The sequence below is a fragment of the Onychostruthus taczanowskii genome, unplaced genomic scaffold (genome assembly GCF_017590055.1).
Source record: "Onychostruthus taczanowskii isolate IOZ18803 unplaced genomic scaffold, ASM1759005v1 scaffold49, whole genome shotgun sequence".
NCBI classification, from domain to species: Eukaryota; Metazoa; Chordata; class Aves; order Passeriformes; family Passeridae; genus Onychostruthus; species Onychostruthus taczanowskii.
In genome coordinates this window covers 3462748-3480194 of record NW_024502458.1, presented here as the reverse complement: position 1 = coordinate 3480194, position 17447 = coordinate 3462748, and the positions used below count along the sequence as shown (strand labels likewise).

At 46.3% G+C, this 17447-nt stretch overlaps 1 protein-coding gene and 1 long non-coding RNA gene across 3 annotated transcripts in view; one reads left to right on the top strand and one right to left on the bottom strand.

The window, feature by feature from the left end:
* The window catches only part of SOX6 (SRY-box transcription factor 6), a 369109-nt gene extending 358552 nt beyond the window's left edge, over nt 1–10557 (bottom strand). Inside the window, exons 1-2 of one of the 2 annotated variants that reach the window (XM_041415103.1) lie at nt 10518–10557; nt 9853–10162 (exon numbers count right to left, since the gene is read on the bottom strand). The gene's annotated coding sequence lies outside the window, so the exon portion shown is untranslated. Of the gene's footprint in view, nt 1–8591; nt 9038–9852; nt 10163–10517 lie in introns of those variants that run through there. The other variant, XM_041415104.1, reaches the window with a different exon arrangement.
* On the top strand, nt 9580–13471 carry LOC121341541. The gene is made up of 3 exons (XR_005953443.1): nt 9580–9817; nt 10173–10226; nt 13171–13471. It is a non-coding gene; the product is annotated as an uncharacterized LOC121341541 (long non-coding RNA).
* The last annotated feature ends 3976 nt before the right edge of the window (nt 13472–17447 follow it).

Below are 17447 nucleotides of genomic sequence, written 5' to 3'. Positions count from 1 at the left end.
TTCAGATGTGGCGCACCCATGCAGCCCATAAAACACATGGCAGGGTGGCTGCAGTAAAATACACACCGGTGTAGCTGCACTGCCCCTGCTAATCAGAGCTTTTGTTACATTCTTAAACATTTCAGACTGAACCTTTCTTGTCTAGAAGGGGTAGAGAAGTTCAAAATAATGAGAATTTTCACTGACTACAGAAAAACACAAACCAGGAGGAAAGACTGTGTAACCAGCAAGGAAAGAAAAGCCTTTTGGCTTTCACCAAAGGTTGAGGGAAGATCTTCAAAGCAGGGAACAAGGACCCGCTGAACTGCTTGAATATGCAGCAGACACCTTAAAGTCCAGGCTGAGTGTTGAGGGTAAGCACAGAGACACATGAGAATGAGAATACACTTTGTCTTAATTATTTTTCTAGAGCATTTTTGTGGCAATACCTTTCTTTCTTGGTCTCTTCTGTTTCTCATTTTTCCATCTCTTCTCTAAACTCACAGTCTGTGTAGCCATCCCAACACCTATCTTCTAGCTCATGAAATCAAAGTGAAAACAATCATATCTAACTTGCTTTGAAATAAATTAAGATTCCATTGCTACTTCCAAAGAGAAACACTATGGGCACCATAATTTCCATGTCCAAAGAACAGGTAGCATAAATGGAACTAGGGCCTATAGAAGGCAACCAGAAAGCATGAAAGGATTTTCCTACAATTCATCTTAGACCTTTTGGTTAAGCAATGAGAGTAGATACTAACAGCAGAATGTAAGAATGTATGCATGTATACCAGAGGTGAGTACTCAATTTCACTCATAGGGACTACCATAACAAAGTCACTACTAAATATATGTTGAAACACAACTACTAAGGGACATTAGAAAAATGCCATGTGCTTATCTACATATATTTGCACTAAAGATTGAATAAAGTATATTCCCAGTGCAGTGGTCTACATGAATCCCTTAGCAGAAGAAAAATATGAAAGGACCTGCAAGGAGATAATCTGCCCTCATCAGATCAGGTATGAATGAAAGAAAAACAAAAAAAAAAAAAAAAAAAAAAAAAAAAAAAAACCACACACAGTCAGAGTCCCCACAATTACAGGAAGCCAGCAAGTCAGCAGTCAGAATCCCCACATGCATAAAATACTGCACCAGAAGACCTGCTGGAAGATAGATATGGAGGGACAGTTTGTCTAAGATGAGGTGAATTCCTGTTAATATCATCCTAAAGCCATAAAAAAAGATCATGTAAGCAAACCTGATTCCACCCTGATTGACACAAAATTATCCTCTACAGTTAATCCAATGCAAACAGGGACTTGACACGTGAGCCCCATCCCCACACAGTCACAAAAAGTTCTTTCCATTGAACCCAGAAGGAACTGCATCCTGGCCTAAGGAATGTGATTGTGGCTGGAGTAAAAAGGCACCCTCCTGCTTAAGTAAACAGTTACACTGACTTATACCAGCTGAGAATCTGTCAAATACCAAATTATATCAAAAATATTCCTCTGAAATAGCTCAACTTTCAAATTCCATATATATCAAATCCTTCAAAATGCTCATTCTAATAACAATAAGCCAGTTAGACTGGCTTATATGACACTGCTTTTCTCCAGAAAGCTCCCAAAATCTGACTCCTCATCTAGTTCCACCTATTACTTCAACAGGTGGATTTGGCCCTTCTGAGGTAAACTGCTGTGAGTGTCCTTAGCACAACTACTACACTGAGGGAAGGAAGTGGGTATTCACTGAGCCAGTTAAAACTGTGAGAATGTAGATGGGCAACTCCATCCTATCTTAGCTGGAATTAGGCCATGACACTGAGGTTAACCCCCCCACCAGTGCAAAAATACCATGGCTTTTCACTAACCACAAATGATCAGCAGCTTGGTGGAACGAGCCCATCCACAGCAATCTCCCAGATGTAAGAAGCAGCAGAACAGCCTCTGAAAGGGTGGGATTCCAGCTCCAAGTACCCATGGACACATCCATCAATCATCACCTAAAACTGGACAAAACTAAGCAGGACCGCAAGATTGCTGCAAACATCTGTTTAAGCACAGAGACTTCCTAAAAGCTTCACCCCAGTAGTTCTGGAGCATTTAATGGACAGAGCCTCCGTGGAACGAGCATCTCTGAGTAATGAGGAAACTTGCAGAACTCTCTGCCTCCTCCGCACTGGGACACTGACCAACAGGGTTTGTGAAGTAAACAATTCAACAGCAGCCCTTCCGGAACAGCTCAGGGTGATACACTCAGGAATTAAAGTCACATTTATTCCAGAAAAGAGTTTCCAGATAGGGAGCACCCTGCAGTATTTTATGTCAATTTTCCCACAATGGCAGGTCCTTGGAGTAATATATAAATTCTCCTTATGCTGTGTAACAGTTAGTTGGAATTAGTAAACACATATTGTTTCATTAAAAATATTATGTTCTAGCACATGCATTTAATTTGCCATAAAGCATGGTATGTAAGAAATCACACCATTTGCAATAAATCTGAAAAGATATTAGCATTTTTGTTTCCAATACAAGATATTTTATGCAAGTCGTAAAATTTCAGTGGTATATGGAAGGGGTCTTAGCGAAATTCACAAAAAAATATGACTATAAACAAGCCATCATTCTGGTAAGAGGAAATACAAACAACCAGAATAAAAATAGTTGATGCACAAAAGCCATAATGAGGGGGTTGCTCAAAAAATAACTTCTACTTTGAATGGTTTGGATGAAATACAAATTATCCACAGAAAAGTGTGGACTGGCATAAATGTTTGTACAAAATTATAAGTATATTTCTAGAAGTATGCAAGAGACAACCGCCTGCATGCTGCACAAGGTCCCAACAACGCTCTGCGTAAGTGCTAGTGCACAGAATCCAAACCACTGCATTTTAATTACTATGCAGCCTCAGATATATTGCCTTTGATATGGAAATGTTCTTGTTCTCTCATCTTCACATACGGTCTCATGCACAGAAATCTTTATCTGATTCATAAAAAATAAACTAGAATCCAATCTCAACACCTGACCTCAGTGCTTAGAAGTTTTTTACTAAGCATGGTGTCACTATAAAAAGAATGGGTAATATTGGTGTAAAGTTAGATATTTGGAGCAATGATATGAAGGATTTGCAGTTAGGAATCAAATCAATACTGCACCTCTGAGGTTTCAGAGTTTCCTATTGCCTCATGTCAGTCTACCAGTGACTGCAGACACAATTGACTACACCTTTCTGTATAGCTCAAGAAGAAAGAAAAAATATTTAAATGACATCCTGTCTTGCCACCGATGGAAGAGATGCAACTCAGCCACTTGCTGTATGGAATAGGTTCTGAAATCTAATAAATCACTAACACAAACTTTTCGCCTTTTTTTTTTTTTTCTAAATTCGGATGCTACATTCTTGAACATATTTTAAAGCTATGTGCTACAAAGTTTGCACAAGAAGAAGCAAACCACTTCCCGAGCTTTACTTCAACAAACAGGTAAAATAAACATAAAAATACTTGAAATACAGACCCAGTACTTTCCTGTATCTTATATTAATATGCTGGCCATAAGAAGGCTAAAAAATTTTGCTTTGACAAATTCTAGTAATCACTCAGAAAAAAGCATTAAATATTCAGACCTATTTAGGTAATTCTCCTAGCTCTATAGAATTACATTCTCTTTTTCTAAAGAATATGATCTGTGTAAGCTCCCTATAGATGATAATGGCCCATCTGTAAATCATTTTGTTGCAGGTTATCTGTTTTTTATCACTGCTGGTACCTGTCTGTCCTTGATATGATACCCTTAAACACATTAACTTGATGGAGTGTTTTGCCTGACTTCAAAAAAACATCCATTGATCCATCCTGCACTATAAAGGAATTACTCTGATTAACCTAGTTTAACAATATACCTAATTTTATCTTACTCTTTCCAATTCACAAGATTCAAGAAATATTTGATTGAACTAATTTCCAAGCAATGATTTCAAGACTTGGGATGCTGGGTTTTTTCTTCTAAATTTAAGAAGACAAAACAGTAAACATAAAACTGATATGAGTATTTTAAAATATACAAGAGGAGGAGAGAAATGTCTGTGTACTGATTCTTGTTTCTTTAAGAGAAAATCCATTTTTCAGGCTCCTGTTGTACTAATTGAAAGAGAATTATTTAAAACTTCACTGAATACTTGAATATACGATGGGTATCTGTAGCAGTTTCACGAGTTCCAAAGAACTCTAGACTTTCTGAAAGACAGTAAACTAAAAATTGGCAGGAAATCTCTTACAATGATGTCACAAATATTTGTTGTTGCCACAGAATACTGTTTTAAAAGAACACCTACTTCTGTGCTGAAAAGGCTTTGGGAACATGTAATTATCCGGTTTTATCACTGCAGAAATCGGCTGCTTTCCAGCAAATACGTCTATCAGATCTCTCTCTTCTGTGCAGAACTACATCTAAATAAATAGGCACGTATTTCAGACAGACATCACACCAGTCCAGCACACAACCTTACTAGTGATAGGATTTTATGGTGTTTTGTTGTTTTCATAACAGGATGTAAAGGCCTGCAATGACACATGTACAGATACATACTGTATCTGTAGATAATGTAGAGAATCATTTGTCTAAAAAACTCCAAACAGCTCATACAAAAGAGAAGAAAATTCAGTGTCTGTGGTTTGGTAATAAGTCCCCTAAAAGTTCCCATTCTTGCTGTTCTACCTGAGGAAAAACAGAAAGTTGTGTAAATAAAAATTACACAAAAAGCCACCAGAAGAGATGAACAGAAACCAGCTTGCTACAGAACGAACCTGAAACATGCACCTCTGCGTGTTTTGCTGCTACTTGACGAGTAAGCTCTATGTGAGCTACCGAGCACCTCACACAGCAGCACTTCTCTCCTGGCTTCTGACACCATGCACAAATGTCTCAAGGCTCTGCCTCTGTGATTTACTGTACCAACTGAAATGTTTTAAAAATACGTCTCTGTATCACTGCAGTTGACATAGCTCACATATACACAAACACCCCTATTTACATAACTTTGGAAAACTTCAGCCATTACACTCAAGGTCTGCCAAAGGAGCCCACTGATCTCTAAAGTGACACTGTGGAAAAAAGGAAATATACAACATCCCATTGTATGGGGTGGAAAGCCAAGTGCATTCTGGCTTCTCTTTCCAAAGTAATTTTTGTTCTGCAAAGTAAATAAATAAATAAATACATCGACTGAAGCCTTTGGAGTGTGATCTATACACTTCCAAGGGGGAAATCTACCCAAGTGTAAAAGATTGATAGATATGCTTCCTGAAGTGTTATCTCCCAAGGTGATCACAGTGTTTAGCAGATAAAAAAAGGACTAAAGAAACTTTCTAATGCCAACTGAGAAAAAAAGTGTATTTGTTATTGCTATTATCGTGCAAAGCTCTGGCCTTTATTGCCACAAGCTATTTTAAGGCCTCCAAGAACTGCAGGGATATGTGAATACTTTGGACTAAAAATACGATCAAAGATGCAAAAAACATGTCCAAAGAGATTTTTTTTTTCCTGTTGAGCAGAAGAAGTTCGGCGGGAAATGACCACGAACAGTTGTTGGCCACATATTAAAAACCACTGGCGAGGGAACAAGCACTGGCAGTTCCCACTTGTGAACAAAACCAAGCTGACAAGTGAAGGCGACTAACTTTGGACATCAGCTACTATTTTCTGCAAGTATTTTCTGCCGCTAAGGCACTTGTGGCCTTACCAGTGAAACTGATGGGCTCTGGGCTCCACTTTGTTTCTCTTGTCGCTTTCCCCGGTGTGTAAATGCAAAAAAAAAAAAAAAAAAAAGGAAGAAAAACAGCAGTTACATAAGTTGAGCGGAGAGTCGGGAACGTGCAGGGAGAGACAGCCATCTGTCTCGCTGCCTTTATGCTGTGTTATACACATGGCACTGGCTTGCACCCTGCCATCTAGCAGAGAAGGAAACCGAGGGAGCGCTGAGGCAGCCCAGTTGAGCCTCCCAGCAGAACCGAGACGGAGCACTGCGCTGCAGGGAGGAGGGAGGAATAATGCGTTTAGCAGAGGATGCGAGACTGCCGACCGAAGGGCCTCTTGGGCGCTCCTCGCTGAATGAATTAAAGTTCCCGGCGAGGAGGCCGGGGGAAGCGACACGAGGAGTGTGACAGGAGGGAAGGGGCCGGGAGCCGCCAGCCCCCCGGGGACACGGCGGGCACACGCCGGCGGCCGGAGGGGGCGCGGGGTCCCCGGGGCGGCCGCTCTCGCCCCAAGCGGGGACCGGGGGCTCCGGGGGCCGGCCCGCCCCGGGGGTCGCTGCAGCCCAGGGCCGGGCCGGGCCGAGCTGGGCTGGCCCGCCGGGCCCGGCCCCGAGCCCCCTCCCCCGGCTGCGGGCGGCGCGGCCCGGGAAGCGGCCTGGATGGAGAGCGGCGCTGGGAGCGATGCCCAGGGCTCACCTTCCCCTCCCCCCGGAGAAGCGCGCTTCAAAATGGTTTTGCAGGCGAGGCTGGCCAGGCTGCGCTCGGTGCAGGGCTTCCAAGAGCAGTGCCTGGGTTGGTTTCCGTATATTCTTTGGCTTTTAATAGCTAGCTGAGGGGAAAAAAATAAAGCATTATTGTTTTCTTTCTTTCCTTCTCTCATTGCCTATTCTAAATTTGACTCCAAAGTTTAAGCAGTTGAATTGGCTAATTCTGAATACAGTCTATTGAGAGACCAGACACAGCAGTATATCCCTGTATAGCAATAGATACAATGTGCTGAATTGGCAGTCTAATTATAAATGTGGCATTTGGACCTCCTTTCAGACCCAGTGCCACCTTACCTTATGAGGGAACTTCAACTACAGCAACTGTTCAAAACAAAATGCCATTACAGGATCAGCTTCACCCAACACTGGAACCAGCCAGGGGATTGTTTTACAAACAGCCTTTCTCACTTAACACAAGAATGTATTATAAGGAAAAGTTATGGATAGTGCAGAGTCTGAAGAAAACGCATATGTAGTTTCTGCCAGGTGTCGAGCTACTTCAAACTGCAGCATACTCCAAATGACCTCATTATTTTCTTTTAAATGTACTCACTATAAATAATTATTCCTTAGTTTTACTAGAATGAGCTGCTAGGTACGCTTGCTGTTTATATTCCAAGCGTAGTGTGCATGTAACGTCATGAGCACAAAAACCCACGAAATATCCTGGCTCAAAACAAAAACCTGCAATAAGATCTTGCCAAAGAATCATGGGGTGCTGAAAAAAAGTTTTTTAAAGTGTCCTTTCCAGGGAAATGTTCGTATTTAATGGCAAGCTACATGCACATATCTCACATTCATTCTTATTATTTACTTTATGGTATTATAATGGCTTAATTAAATGAGTGGGCACAAGCACGTCAATAAAACAAGTCAAGTCAAGTCGAAGTCTCAAAACAGGTTTCAAAATTGCTCCATTACACGAATACAGAAAGGGAAATTCGTTAATTTTTGGACTTCAAACTCTGTTTGAGGACTGGATAGAACTGTTCTCCTGTCCTCACGATCAGCACTGAAGACGGAAACGGCAAAAAATATTAAAGTGAGGGCAAAAGAAAGCAGTAGGAACAAAGTGCCGCTCGTGTGCCGAAGGCTATTTAAATTTGCTTAATAAACATATACCTTATCTAGGAACAGCAGGCGAAGATATATTACTTTATCACAGAAAGTTTCACCTCTCTGTTTTTGGGAAACACCCCTAGGACAGCACTAATCTGCCGTCCCCAGGCCCCCACCGGGCTGCCTTTCCCTGCGGCCCCCCCTTCCCCCCACCCCGGCCACTCAGACGCAACACTAATTGTCCTTTCACGGTGCCACTTTCACTCCTTCCCGTCCTTTCACAAACAACAAAACCGCAGCAAACCCCACGGCGAGGCGGCCCGCAGGAAGCGGAGGCAGCGCTCGGCCGGACAGCAGCGGTGCCTGCGAGTGACCCCGGGCCCCGCCGCACGGCTCGGGCCGCGCCGGGGCCGCCGGCCCGGGGACACGCTGCGGCGGCTCGGCTGGAAGTACCTGCTCGCATCCCGCCTGTCTGCTCTCCCTCTGCCCTGGCTACACCCAGCCGCGACCCCGCCGCCGGTACACGCGTGCATGCATTACACGAGCGGGCAGCGCCGGTGCCCGCTCCTCCCCGGAGCAGGGCAAGCCGCAGAGGCGCACTCATTAGCTCCCACTGATGATTCCTTTCAGGATCATGAATGGAACAATTGTCAAAAACTGCGGGAAAAAAAACAAGCCCCGAGACTATTATATACAGACGCAGCTTGTGTGCGCGCATGTGACAGTTGCAGGCAACCCAGATTTGGCCATAAACGCTTCAGCGTTATCCGAGATAAAACATCAAATTGCTTGTACGGTAAAAGAGGCTCCTTATCCCCAATCCAAAAAAATAAACAGCTTCCAAGGTAGTGAAACCCAGGAAAAGAACAAGCTCTCCACAAGACACACCTTGCCTCACTCGTATCCTGCAGCACCGCCTGCAAACAGCTGCGCTAGCTTGTTGCAACTGCCACTATTTTATTTTAAAAGAATAACAGTAATAATAGTAAGTGAAATACTTCCTGAAAACTTACTTTGCATTTAGTTTAGGCACTATTCTTTTTTTCAGCTCGCAAAGGAAGCCGTTTTGTCCAGGTTAGGTATTGTCTACTTATGGATCAGCCTCTGGCTAAGGGTTTATTTTAATTTATGGCTTATGCATTCTTTTAAGGTCGATTTGCATGACCTCCGGCAAAGAGCTAAGGCAGCAAGAAATCCCAAGTCGACTGTTGCCACAAAGCGGCACGCATCTCCCCTTCCCCGGGTGTAAACAGAGCTCTCTGATGATGGACTGCCTTCTTCCCCCCTCCTTGTGTATCACGAATTAGGGCGCGATATCGATTTTAAAGTTTTCGGTATAACTTTATCCAGGGCTCTGCCGGCAGAGATAAGGCGGCGGCGGCGGCTCCCCGGGACAGCGCCGCGCCGTGGCCGAGCGCGGCACGGCCGCCGCCGCAGCTTTGTGTGCTCCCCGCAGCCGTCCCCGGCCAACTTCAAAGCACTCACCCACCTCAAACTTCGCGCAGAACCCATAAGCACCACTAAACTCCCCTCGCCTTTCTCCATCCCGCGTCTCTCGGGGTTATCCGCCAGGAGAAACCCACGCCAGCGCTTCGGAGCAATGACAGCAGCGCTCCGCTCTCAAAGATTTATTTCGGATTTTATTTTTCCTCTCTTTCTCTCTTTCTCCCTCTCGTGTTAGTTCCTTACGTACAATATCTTCCCGCACCATGTGTTCGCCTGCCGTGGGTGATCTTAAAATACAACGCTGATCTGTCACTACATTTTAAAATAAACTCTACTCGGGAAGGATGAGAAAGTGTTGTGATTTCAAGGTACTGGGGTCCCTTAACGTCTCGGAAACCTCGGGATTCAAACAGCCCCGGAAACTCGCACGGGGACAAGACTATAACTACTTTTCCCTAAAGAGAAGGGAGGGAAGGAAGAAAAAAAAAAAAAAAAAAAAAAAAAAAAAAAAAAAAAAAAGGAAGAAAAAAGAAACAACACCCTCGTGATATCAAAGTAAATAATCGTGCAGGGGAAGGCGGGGGAAGGGGTGAATTCAGCAATGTTAAAAGCTAAACAACAGATATATCTCCGGACGCTGCTGCTTCACTCAATTGCAACTAATAACCCATTAAAGACAGCGCAGGGGGAACTGAATTCTCTCCTGCAAAGCGACATAAATCCAGCGAAAACCCATTAAACCACCACCACCGCCACCAAGCCACGCAGCACTACGCACCACAGCAAACAACAGGTATACAACACAATAGGGCTGGTTTTCCTGGTTACCTCCTCGGAATCCAGTGTGGCACAAAGCACTGGGAGAGCCTCCTTTTTTTTTTTTTGCAACGCGCTTCGGTAATTTTCATTAAAAAAAAAAAAATTAAAAATAAAAAAGAGGGAAGGAGGTGAAAGGGGGGAGGGAGGGGAGAGGAATAAATGGGTAGTAATTCGGTAAAATAAAATAAAATAAATGAACTAGAGTCTGCTGGTGTTTCTCCGGGCCATGGATGTGCAGGATCCCGATCGTTAGAAGTTTGCGGATGGGTTGCCTGGAGATTTGGTTACAATCAGGTTCATTTTTTTTTTTTTTTCCCTCCTGAAACAAGTGAAGGCGATGGTTACTGCTGTCAATCTTGGCAATCAATGTGAGCGGCCATGTCGTAAGTATTCAAAGCATTTCCCGTCGTGCAACATCAGAAAGTGAGTGGCCAGGGCATTGATCTGAGGAAGGCAAAAGGAGGCAGGGCTCCCCCGCCCAGACAGCACAGGCAAGATGAGACAACACAGGGAGAGAGAGGAGGGAGAGGGGAAGGGAGGGAGAGACAGCGAGAGAGAGAGAGAGGCTGGGAGCGAGCGGGGAGAGCAACAACTGCGGAGAAAGTGAGCACAAAACAGAAAGTGAAATCGGCGCGGGCTGCCAGCCGCATCCCCGCGCAGCTATCACCACTCACAGGGCCATTAGACACATGAAACCCTACACCGCTCCGCTCCCGCTAATGACCACTGATTGCCCGGAGTGGTGAGGAAAGGTACTAGAAAGTTACCGGGGAGGGGGTGCGAGGGCGGGGCGGGGGCCGGAAAAGGAGGAGGGGGTCCCGGGGGAGCCGGTTCGCGGGGCCGGGGCGGCGCGGGGGGGGAGCCGTGTCACACGGGGCCGGCCCGCCCTCCGCCCTCCCTCCGCCCGCCGCGCTGCGTGGGGACACACACGCCGGGAGAGTCCCGCCGGCTCGCGGGATACACCAGGAAAATAAAATTACAAGGGGGGAAAAAAAAAAAAAAAAAAAAAAGGAAAAAAAAAAGCTGGAGAAAGACGATGCGCAGGAGGAGGGAAGGGCTGGCGGCGTGGGGAGGGAGCGGGGACGACGAGAGGGAAGCACTCAGCAAGCGCTTAGTGACAGCTGATAAATGGGTCTCTGAAGAGCCCGATCCCACAGCACGGCCGGGAGCGGAAAAAAAAAATTAAAAAAAATTTTAAAAAATTAAAAAGGAGGGTCAGGGAGAGAGATTAAATGGAAAGTATAAATTACACCAGAGATGGGAGTCCAGCTACAGGGACCCGGGGGAGAGGAAGGGGAGAGAAGGCACTCAGAGTCCACAAACTATTTAGTGATGGATTCAGCAGAAAGGTGAAAAGTGAGTGCAGTGAAAAGGGAACGACAGGTATGGCCGCAGAGGAAAAACTGATTTAGGACGGACTCGAGCTGAAGTTGGGATTCTCGTGGCGACGACGAGAAATTTTAGCAGCGGCAATATATAAATATCCCTCTCTCTGCCTACCAAAAGGCAACAGATAAGGACTGGAATATCAGCTTGAATACCAATTTAGGAACTCACGCTCTCTTGGAAGTGCTAAGGGGGGGTGGGGGGGGGGGGAGATCTGGGAGAAAGAAGGGAAAAACTATAAGGAGCTGAGGAGAAAATCAACCAGTGGCAGAGTACTGCAAACCCAAGAAAGTCTCCCTGCTGTATTTTTACATTCCAAAGGTAAACATAAAAGAGTCTTTCAAACTGTCAGGGGCCCGCAGATCAGGTGGGCAAACAGCGCTGCAGAGCGAACGTCTCCCTCTTTTGATATTATTCACACCTAGGCTAAACTGTTGTTAAGATGGGAGTGCGGAAAGCAACCTCAAGCCCACAAAATGAGAGAGAGAAGTTGTTGATTCATCTCTGTATTTTTGGCACTTTCTCCCCATTTTCCAGAAGGCGCCTGGAACAGTTAGTAACAGACAAACTTTTTAATTTTAAAATAGCTTCATAACTTATAGAGGCCAAAAAGACGAGGAGAGAGCCTGATTTCACTTTTCTTCTCTCTCAAGTAGAAATTTGCAGACTAGGTTAGACCCAGAAGCACGCTCAGCCCCACTGCGAATGAACCTGGCTTCAGCAGGACGTGATGAAAATTGAACATTAACGCGATGGCACAGGACAGATATGACCTGGCTCTGATTCATTTTGTTAACAAGCTGTAAAACTCGACACACTGCTGGAGGCATGCACGTTGCATCCTCTGCTATCCGAGGTGCTATCACCCCTCTAGAGCCGAGTTCAGGGAAAAGGAGTTGTAAGTCAGAACCTCTTGGAATAGTGGACCTGTTTTATACGATATTTTTGGCAATTCCACTACAATAAAAGGAGTAACCAAGTCCTATTCGGCAAGTAGCAAGCACCTTGAAATAGAACTTTATAATTATCTAGTAAAGCTTTATCATCAAATTAGCTGATGAGAGCATAGTAGCTAATTCCCATGCATTCTTTCAATTCTAATAAAAGACACTAAAAAGTGAAATTCAGAGATAAGGGGAAATTGTACGATTGTAAATACTGAGTTTGTATTCACCTGTATTCGGCTAATTCAAAGTATTCACCTTGCTGCAGTTACCCGGCGTATGGGATTAACAGCAGTAAAGAGCTGCCTGTCAAGATATTACTCTGTCCTTTTTAATCTTTAATTATAAGAATTCCCGTGATTGGCCATTAACGCTTTCCTTGTAACACATTTAAACCTGCTGCAAGTAAAGGAAATACCTTGACTTTTTGCACAACTAGTGCAGTTTTGACACGCAGAAAGATTTTCAAAAAATTAGAATGAGCTATGTAAGAAAAGAGATGTAAACCAGAATACAAGGACGAATAGTCTGCCTCAGTCTGCAACTCTAGTAATTTGTTGCTGGAAGTTTTTTTCTTCCAAGAAACAGAAAGGAAAAGAACCCAAGCCCTCCTCAAATGCAGCGCCTTATTAAATACAAAGCGGGAATGGGACAAGAGATAATTAAGGCATCAGATAAATCTAACCGCCCACCTAACTCCAAATCGGGGGTGCATCCCGCTGCACTCCCGAAATTGCAGTGCAGGGAATGCCACTGGGTTGGGGCAGGACGCGGCAGGGATGCGGCCACGCTGCCATGCGGAGCGCAAGGAACGCTCTCCAGCTTGTTGCTTCCCCGTGTGATCAATTAAGTTACAGATGTAACTCACAGCGCCGGAGAGCGGCAACTTCTCGGTGCCAGGAAAAGAGGATTCCTTGGGCATTGTATGCAAATGTGAGCGTGTGTGTGTGTGCGCGCTGCACGGGGATAATTGTGATTCCCTCTTTGTTTGCATAAGTGAACACCCGCCGTGCGGATCCGCATACACGTGCCGAGAAACAAGAAAACGCTTTCACTTGGAGCGTTACCCCACGTTCAGAAACGCCTTTGGAGTGACTGCTGCCCTTGCTTTGGCTTCATGAAGGCTAAAGGCAGGCAGATGTTGAGGAGGGATGCTGACCTGCTGGGGGTGCCTGCACAGGGAAGGGACTGCAGGCGCTCACATCAGGTCGGGGCACTTACCTGTGCACAGCTGTCATGGCATTTTGCGCCGTGTGTCTCACCAAATGCTTTAAAGTAAAGCAATGCTCAACAAGCGAGGCAACCTGTCTGTGTGCTAAGTTGTACGTACCGCATCTTTAACCTGAGCAGCAAACCTGCAACTCCTGGAGAGTTGGCGGAACAGCCTCAGAAGTTTTGGACTCAAAGGGCAAGAAATTTCACTTTAAAAGTCATTCACCCACTTCTAAACTGCCCTCTCACCCCAGTTAATGCCGGACAATTAAGAGGCATGTTTATAAATTCCCTTTGCGGACACTGTCCGACAATGAAGGTTTGTTACAGGCTTGCTAAAGATGTTCAGAGAAACTTTTGCGAAATAATCAACAGCATCTGAGAGAAAGCTAAAGGAAAAGAAGTTAAAGCCTGATAATCCGATTGGGAAAAAGTTTTGTTAGACTAGATAGAAGTAAATTACTGCACGTTTCTTCAAAAGCAAACCCATCAGCTGATACGAGTTCCCCTAGAACAAGAACCTCTGGCGAACTCCTCCAAATTTAGGGGACGTTTGCATTTTGTAACACTCAAAGCTAAAGATCTGCCTGAAAACAAAAACTCTGAATTCCTTACAGCGTCATCTGCCAACAAAATGTATTGTCTTGGCAGAGAAAGGATCAAGGAGATTTTAATTTCATTTTAAACTCTGCATAATCTTGATAGCGAAGGGAAAAACCGCAGCAACAATCTCCCCGCTCCACGCCCCCGTTCAAAAAAAAAAAAAAAAAAAAAAAAAAAAAAAAAAAAAAAAAAAAGGGGGGGGGAAGAGAGGAAGAGAGAACTGGAAAAACCACATAAACTTTTACAAAGAAAATAAAAGCAAGTTCGACATGAAAAACCCTTCCTGTCTCGGAAAGTTCATTTTAAAGGTCCCTTCTGTAAATCTAAAGTGCAAACACCAGGCTAAGGTAGTGAGTGGCTGGAATTTGCATGCTGATAAGAGAAGGCTGTTGTACTTACAGTGACAGAGGGCAGGCTGCGGAAGAAAAGCTGTTTGTGTTAGCCTGAGAGTCACCCAGGGCTGCAATGAGAGGAGAAGAGAGGAGTGGGAGTGCCAAGCTGGATACACCTTCACCGCATCTCATCACATCTGCCAGCCTCTCTCTCCCTCTCTCTTTCATTTCCACATTCCCTTTGTTCCTGAAAAAAAAATCTACACGTCACATCAGTCCCCAGATGCAGTCTACACCAAAGAAAAAAAAATGAATAATTCAATCAAACTGTGCATAGTCTCTAAGGCAATAAATCTATTGCACTTAAAGAAACGAAGGGTAATTACCGCTATAGAATTAGAATAAGGCCAGAGCGCGCAGGGATCCCATGGTCTGTAAACTCCACGGTCAAATAAAGTTTCATTTATTTAATCCTTTGACAACCCCAATGTAAACTAAAGGGGAGGATCAGAACTTATTCCGGTTGGGTTTGAGAATGCTTGAAGTGAATATTATAAAAGGAGAGCGCCCGTGGTCTGTGACAAACACAATGCAAGGGAGTAGAAGTGTTTCACTGCATCACCTCCAGGGTCCGTTCCCCCCTCCCTAATGAAGAGCAGACCACACTCCCACTTCCACCGGCTCCTGCTGCTCGCTGCAAGTGCAGCGGGGATCGCTGGCAGCCAGCAGCCGCCTTACCTGCTCCCGAGCGCCAGCACAGCCTGACAAAAACTCAGGGGAACCGGCAATTTTGTTCCACGCTCTGGCGGAGAGAAGCCTCGGGGGATTTGCACCGGCAAGGATTGCCTCGGAACGGTGCCCCTGACTCGCGGATGTGTGCAGGGCTGAGGCGGGGGACTGCCCGCCGGGGGCGGGGGGAGCCCGGCGGGAGCGGAGCCCTGCGGGGCGGGCGCGGCGACGGACCGGCCGGGGCGGGAGGCAGGAGCCGCGCTGCTCCCGCTGCTGCCTCGCAGGCTGCTCCCTAGGCTCGGAGGTAAGATGACTCTACATTGTGTTTGTCCCCCCACGGGTACCCCGGGTGCCAGGGGCGCGCTGCTGCGCCAACCGGGGCGGCGGCTCGGGGCTGTGGCTCAGCTCCCCGTGCCCGAACCGAGCCGCAGCTTAACGTCGGCATCTGCCGCTTTACACTCTCCATCACGTTCTTTGCAAACTTCTCCTGAGGGGTTGGGGGAGGAGTGAGACGGAGAGGGGGAGGGGGAAACTAACCCCAGGTGAGACCGCGCTCTTGGGATGCCGCAGACCCTCGCTCCGATGCCGCCGGGCTCCGCGCCGACCGGGGAGGCTGAAACACCTTCCGCCGGCGCGGAGCATCGCGCACCTCCCGTCCCTGCGCCGCTGTAGCAGCGGTTTGATTTATCCGAGACATTACCGGGACTGTTATTCCGGGGAAGGCAGAGCGGAGCGCGCTCCCGGCCGCCCGGGCCGGTCCATGTGCTTACCGCGCCACCGTGAGGCGGCCGCGGGCCCCGCACCGAGCGCCCGCCGCGCTCCCGGGGCCGCCGAGCGAGCGCACGCCGCTGCCGCCCGCCCGCCCTCACGGGCCGGAGAAAGACGGGGAGAATTTTAAGGAGAATTGAGGAGATGGGAATACACAAGGCGAAAGCACCGCACCGGTGTTTTCCTTAACCCCTTGCCCCGAGACTTTCTCCCTCCTTCGCCCGTCTCGCCGTGGCTGGGAGCTCCTCGGAGGATTGGGGTGAGTAGGGCAGGGCGCATCCCGGCCCGCTCCTCCCGCCGGCACCGCTCCCTGTAAATCCCCTCCGACCCCCCTGCTGGAAGGCAGCGTCCCCTCGGAGCACTGCTGGCTCCTCTGCCCATCCTCTTACGCCTCCTTCCTCGGCCAAAATCAAGTCAGTTGCACTGCCCGGGCTTTCCTGGAAGATTTTCCTTCTCAAGTCTTTTAAGCTTAAGGCTGATTTCAAGCTTAAGGCTGGGGCTTTGGTTGTATTTATATTAATAGAAGGGGAATGGGAAAAAAGAAAAGAAGACTAGGCTGTCACCACCCATGGACATTACCTGGGGTGACGCTGCTAAAAGTTGTGGACAAGGCTCAGCACAATGAGTTTCTAAGGCATGCTCCAGGCACATGAAAGCTTTGGAAATGGATCTAGTGCAGGAAACAGATCCACTTATACAGGGGCACAACACATCACTTACCTCTCATGGAAAGCTTTAACCCAGAAGGGGGTTCCTCTCAGGAGGCTTTTAGCTGCTGGTGGAAAGCATCCCAGCTACTGGAAAGCATCCATCATATGTCAAGGCATCCAGGCACCCAGAAAAGCATTGAGTGCACCGGCAAGGTTGAAATCCCTTAACTAGTACCTACTAGTTGCACTGGCAGAGTAACCTCCACACCTGAATCATGAGAACTCTAATAACAAGCTCTAAAAAATGGCAATTACATTCAGCTGTGATTAGGAATCACCTTAAGATTGGACACCTGATGCTTTTTATGCACAAAGTAGAAAAACAGTAGCGTGACTGTGGAAGGTGCAAATATTTCCACTGAAATGCATCTGCTCCTAATTTGGGAATTTCACTTAACAGCTGGATTTGCCTGTTTGTCATCTTAATCATTTTTCACCTCCTATCTCTGTACAACAGGATGACCATAAACCACCGCTAACATACAAAAACGCAGCTCAAGATTAACCGTGATTTTAAACGTACTTTTCCAGAAGCATGTTTTCCAAAGCTATGCCAGAGATGTTTAGAGCAATCATCACACTAATGCTGAGGCATGCACCTGTGTAACCTCACATATTATACCAATTTTCCCAGCTTCAGCTGGGAATAGCAGAGCTTGTCTCGGGAATGAGGAGGGACAGGAAGATCTGTGTCAGGTAGAGCTGTACCTGCACACACATTAGGGGGCCTGAGAGGGGACTCGTGCTACAGGACCCCCTTACAGCCCACAGCAGCTCTACTTTATATTACAGCCCAGAGTAAGCTCCAGGTCAGAGGTGTAAACATGAAAATTGCTGAGGATCTTCCCCTAGAATCTCAGTGATAGAAAAGCCCTTGCTGAAACATGATGACTGCAAACCCCTATCAGCACACCACAGTG